Source organism: Cornus florida, unplaced genomic scaffold, assembly GCF_030987335.1.
Source record: "Cornus florida cultivar Cherokee Brave unplaced genomic scaffold, ASM3098733v1 CherokeeBrave_3.0.0_Hap2_Chr02, whole genome shotgun sequence".
In the NCBI taxonomy this organism is placed as follows: Eukaryota; Viridiplantae; Streptophyta; class Magnoliopsida; order Cornales; family Cornaceae; genus Cornus; species Cornus florida.
In genome coordinates this window covers 77,986,504-77,992,685 of record NW_026775572.1, presented here as the reverse complement: position 1 = coordinate 77,992,685, position 6,182 = coordinate 77,986,504, and the positions used below count along the sequence as shown (strand labels likewise).

At 36.5% G+C, this 6,182-nt stretch overlaps 1 long non-coding RNA gene across 1 annotated transcript; it reads left to right on the top strand.

Moving 5' to 3' along the window:
* Positions 1 to 344: 344 nt before the first annotated feature.
* Positions 345 to 3,382, top strand: LOC132287807 (uncharacterized). Its single transcript, XR_009473182.1, has 3 exons — positions 345 to 637; positions 719 to 957; positions 3,165 to 3,382. It is a non-coding gene; the product is annotated as an uncharacterized LOC132287807 (long non-coding RNA).
* Positions 3,383 to 6,182: the final 2,800 nt, after the last annotated feature.

Sequence of the window (6,182 nt, the reverse complement as noted above, 5' to 3'; positions counted from 1 at the left end):
ATGTGCCTATATATACGATGAGGCCATGTGATGAGGATAAGCCTTGGTGCAGAATTTGTGTGATACACTTTCTCTTTCTACATTTTGGGTTTGATGTTCTCATCTCTTGAAGCTCATAAGCTTAGGCCTTGTTTGGTATGTGTAATGTGCTTAGGCCTTGTTTAGTATGTGTAATGTTCTATGGTGTAATGTTCCAGGCCCGCTACAGTACCACTATTGAGGCCAAAACATGTTTGGCACGGCCTGTGTTGGTTTCAACAGTGTTAGAACAATTTCAAAAAATGAGCCAAAAGTTAGAATAAGAATATGGTGTCCTGGCTTGTTCCAAAACTTTAACCGGCCAGTTATCACTGTAGCAGGGGCAACATATGCTAAAACTTGGAACAATTTGAGAACAGGTATAAATAGAAATTGCAACAATGTTCTAGGGCTAGGGTTATATCGCGCAGCTGAAGGCGATTTGGTGACTCCAGTACAAAACATCGGGTTTCAAATCGACGACTCTATTAGGCTTGAAATTGACGATAGTCTTTGAAGCTTTCCTACACAATCGTCTTCTTGTCACTGTTGTGGGCTTGAAATCGACGATGCTCAAATAGATCTGAAGCTTGCCTACACAGTCGTCTTCTTCTCACTGGTGAGCTCCTCTTGTTCTTCTTATTTCATGTTTAACATACTTATCCTTGTTTTCTCTTTAAAATTTCGACGGTGTCTGAAGATTGGGTTTGAAATCGACGACTGTGTCTGAAGATCTAAAGAGCTCTCTCTTCATCGCGTCTTTCTTCACTCTCGGATTCTCTTATCTCTTTCTCTGGCCGATTTACGCCAACGAGAAACGCCGGCAGCCCTCTGCAACTTCCAACGAGTTCCAGTCTTCTTCACCAGCTACAGTTTACCAAGAAAATTTCCAGAATCTCCCCAAGCTCTCTCTCTATTTCCTCGTTATTTTCATCTCGGGTATGTTAAGTTTTCTTATAATTTTGTTTTTAATTTTATGTTGTTTTATATTTCGTCTTTGTATATATACGCACCTTAAATTGAAAACTGAAAAATTAACACAAATTGAAAAAACACTATAATTGTGAGCACGTGAACTAAAAAACACTATAATTGTGAGCACAAAAACTGAAAAATAGAAAATTACATATATTGATTTGAGTTCTTTGTAAGCACAAGAATAGGTACACTGTACACTAATAATTCTAATTTATTGAGTTCAATGTAAAAGAATTAGATTTTATAGCTTTGGTCATTAATATAGTTACGGATTATAAATTGGTTTAATTATTTTGCTCACTTCAAATGGCTTTGGATCATGTGATGATAGTACATAAGTTTTTTTCTTTTCTTTTTTTCCACTAATGTGTTGCATACATATATATATATATATATATATGTATGGAATAGAAGTTGGTTCAGTACTATATGCTATAATTTAAAAATAGATTGATTTTTAAATTATGCAACACCTAAAGAACACATAATTAATTTCTCTCTTCATGAAATGAGTCATTTTAAGAATCTCACTCAACATGCATAATTTATCTCTAACAATGAGGTGCTTTAATTAAGTGTTTTTGTAATGTTTCTGAATTTTTGCCATTTTCCATTTCCTGGAAATTTCTTTTTTTAAGGGTATTTTTGTCTTTTCTCGTTTTGCGTGCCGGATACATAGGGTGTGCCGGGTGTGTCAAAGAGTTAGGTGTGACATTTCCTTGAATTCAAGACTCTTGAAAATGCAGCGGTTGCCATTTCGGCATCTTTCAGTTTTTCGGGCAAGAAAGTTCCGGGTAGGACCCGTTACCAGGACTGTTGAATATAGGGACTATGTTTTGGGTCCATTACATTTCGTGCATTATTCATTGTGTATAAATTAATTTTTTTAATGCTTATTGTGGTTGCATGTTAGTTAGTGTAAGTATATTTAAATTTGTGGTGAAAAATAAAAGTTAAAAAGATTTTTATTAAAGGGTGGGACCCACCATTGATCTTTTATGGCCATAAAGTCATTTTGGGCCTTCAATCTCTCTCTCTTTCTCTCGTAAGAACACACTCTCTCTCCCTCTTATTTCTTTTTTTTTTTCACAAAAATTTCAAATCGTGTTTTCTCTCCAACCATTTGGAGTTTGCGTGTGCCATTTGCGGCAAGTCGAAGAGCTCGTCAAGATTTACGATTTGATCGGAGTAATGGTGTTTTTGGTGCAACTTGGGATTTCGAAATTAGGGCTAGAATTGGGCAATTTTTTAGGCGTTCCTCTCATTTGAGATAGGGATATCATAATCCACAAAAAAAACTCTTTGATTATTGTGAATTTTCTCTATAATTGAATGTATAACATGGTTAATTGTAATTAATTCTTGAAAAACCATTATATCGTAGTCAATAATTTGTATATCTATGTGAAATTCTATGTGTAGATCATGTATGTGTATGTGGTTTGTAGACTTGATGTGAGAAGCATGCTTATGTGAATTTGTTTCATAGGTTATATGCTTAACATGCTAGATTATTGTTACATGGAAGTATGATATGTTCTTTGTATTATTTGTAAAGCATGTTAGGTGGTTAAGTTTGAATTAGAAGCATGATAAATATTGGCATGGCATAAAAAGCATGTAGCACCTATGCACTTCATTGGGAAAGAAATTGGAAATGGGTTTTTTTTTGATAAAAATGAAATGGGTTTTTGAGGAAAAAGTTTTGGAAGGGTTTACGAAAACCCGGCTGCCTAGGAGTTGCCTATGGACCGTGGCGTTAGTGTGGTCTAGAGGGGACTAGGGAGATTGCCTTAGCGTGGTTGAGTCATCTGGGCCCCAAATGACGTTATGGAGTTGCCATGGGTTATGGACAGTTAGCCAATCCTCCTCTTGTGCCACCATGGAGTTGCCATGGGATGGGTTTCACTAACGGTTTGAAAAAGATGATGGAAAAGGTTTTGGAAAATGAGGAGTGACATTGCATAACATTGCACTCCATTTTATGGCATGGTTTATCATAACTTTGACTTATTGTTGTTGATTTTATTATTGAGTTTTCCCCGTCATGGCATGAACCCTTCTCTTTATTTCTATTCACTATTTGGATTTACGGGGTCACAAGAGGTGTGTCTTAGGCACCTCCTACTGAGCCATTGTGCTCACCCCTTTATATTAATATTTTTCAGGTCACGGAAAGGAGGTGGCGGATGACAATTCACCACAAGCTTGAAAGGGGACGGAATTTCATATTTTTGCCGTCTTTTGTATATTTGGGCCCATTCTTTTGTAAAGTCTTAATCTTGGAAAAATGTATCCGTTTGTACAACTTACTGCAACTGTAACTAAGGCTTCTCTATAGTAGTTTTGATGTAAATTTGAAACTATGTAGATATTTGATGTTGAATGGGAAATGAAGTTATATTTTGAGAAATTATAAATGCCTTTCAACTATATATTTTGCCGTGAATTTGGAATTTGGTTGCGTATCAGGTCTTGTGCAGGTTGGCTCACAACGAGCCTAGTCTTCTTGGTGTTATCTGCTACAGATAGTAGCTTCCCAGGGCCTGTCGATCGGCTAACAAGGACTATTAGCCTGCTGATAGCGCATATTTTAGAATTCCAGTGAGCTGAGGTTTGAGGGCCACTGTTTCGGCAGGTCGAACCTTATCATCAACCGGCCGAACCTCCTTCATCAGCTGGTTGAAACTCATTTTCAGTCAGCTAATAAACCCTTTTTAGCAAGTCCTGAGAGCATGTAACTGTGGTCATCATTTCGGTCGGTCGACCATGTAGGTCAACCGATCGAACCTGCCCTTTTCAGCCGGCCGGTGTGTGGCCATCTGCCGGCCGACCCTTCCCTTTTGACCTACACTTTGACCTTTGTTGTAAAGGTGTGTATTTGGAATACCTAGGACATTAAGTTGACTTGTGTACTTCATATTGACCTTGGAAATAACGGTATTACCATTAGTTGACCTCGAATTCGGGTAAGGACCCGGTTAACGGTTAGGACCCACGGATTCGGGTCGTTACAGTTTTCAATTTTTAATATGCCAAATATTTTCTCTAAGAGGAAAATTGTACAGTTCATTATGGCTATGGATCATTTATCAATTGAACTTTAGATACACTTCAGCATAAACTAATATAATATTGGAATGTTATTGTGCTATTGGATGCCATATAAATATATATATTGACGAGGCCGCTCGTGAACGTCAAAATAATGTAGTAAATGTGTGATTCAAGAAAAGCCTTTTAGGTCAAGTTTAAATTTATAAAAACCACCACCGCCACTACTAGTAACGTAGCAAGAGTGAGTAAGGATCGTCCCAAGGGATTATACGTGTTGGAATTTAATTTCGACTCTAGTGGATCACAAGATTGCAAAGGGGGGTTGATTGGTTGGTTATTCTAGAAAACAATTAAATTAAAATGCAATTAAAGTAAATTAGTGAGAGATAGGGATTTAAGAGATATGAAGAGAAAACTTAGGATGTTGGAATCACCACTAAGCTCATGTAATTAACCACTTGCTTTCCATTAATGGGAAATACATTGTTGTGAACAAAATGCGACTACCAATTGCAATATTAAGCATGGACCATCAAATTCATGTATGAATTGTCTACCTAACCAACAAATAAACTAAGTGTAGAACAATCCATCAAATCTAAGCATGACCCATCAAACTAATCACAATTGTAGCACACATCAATCTAGAAAATCATGGAATTTGCAATAATAAACCATGAAATATCAAATCAAGTATAGATTGTCTACCTACTTACAAGCATGAATTAAATTGTAGAACAACCCATCAAGCATAAGAATAATCCATCAAATTAATTTATAAACCCATTTAATGAAAATTCTTGCTTAGCCATAACTAAATCCTTAATTAATCACATATAGACATGCAACCAATATAGAGAATCTAGTGTAGAGATCAATTCCCCAAATAATCACACATAAGATAACATGTAATTAAAATAGAGAATCATAAGGAAGAATTAATCAACAGTCACATGGCTAAGCAATAATCACAACAATATATTTATAAATACCAAAAAATAGAAATACAAGGGTTTAGATTACACAAGACTTAGGACTCATGTAAGCCCTAAGTGTAGATCTAGCCAATTATGGAGGAAGTGGATGTGGTAAAGAAACCCTCAAGGGCAAGCTCTAAACATGGCTCCATCTTCTTCTTCTTTGAAGCTCTAGAGAGAGAGTGTGTGTGGATCTAGAGATGGGTTCTTGAGACGTGCCTCCACTTTCCTCTTTTCTTCTAACCCTTATCTCTAACTTTCTAGAGAGAGAAAGTAATGAAAATATAGGAATTACAATGTGCAAATATATATCTCTCTACAAAAATGGTTGAAAATGAGAACTCGGCCCTAGGATCTTCCCTTTAAAGCTCTACCCGAGTTGGTTCAAAATGAGATTCAAATCTGCTTTTAAATAACTTTCGCGAACAGTTTGATCGATCAGAGAAATCAGAGTTCGATCGATCTTACTTTTCTTTGATCGATCTCTGATCGATCTCTATTGGCAGCTTTTCAGCATCAGCCTCTTTTTGCTCCAAATCAGGTTCCTTTTGCTCTAAATTCTCTTCGATCTATCTCACTTTTCTTTGATCGATCTAAGTTAACAGCTTTTCAGCATCAGCCTCTTTTTGCTCCAAATCAGCTTCCTTTTGCTCTAAATTCTCACTAACGCTTAGTTTGACTCCAAAAAGGCCTTAAGAAACCATTTCTAGCTCGTTTTAATATTATTGACCTGAAATAGACAAAAACACAAATAAGTACTAAAACGGGTAAATAAAGATAGATAAATGGACTAAAATGCCCTCGCTTAAGGGGTTTAAATGCGCACTTTTCAGCGCTCATCACACCCCCAAACTTAAATATTACTAGTCCCTAGCAATGAACTACGAAGTAAAGAAATGAAATGAACAACTATATAACTATGAACTAGAAAGTAATAAATGGATAACGCCACTTTCGTAGGGAACACGATTACATTTAGCACATACAACAAGCTTTTTAAACCCCAAGGTTACCCCTAGTGGACGAGTGAAGTCTCGTGAGGGTTTCCCAAAATGATACCCACAAACATTAAGCCCATTCTCACAAAAGAGACTCCAATATTGCAAATAAGCATTGGGAGAAAACTACCTCAAGTATGCAATTTTGCAACCA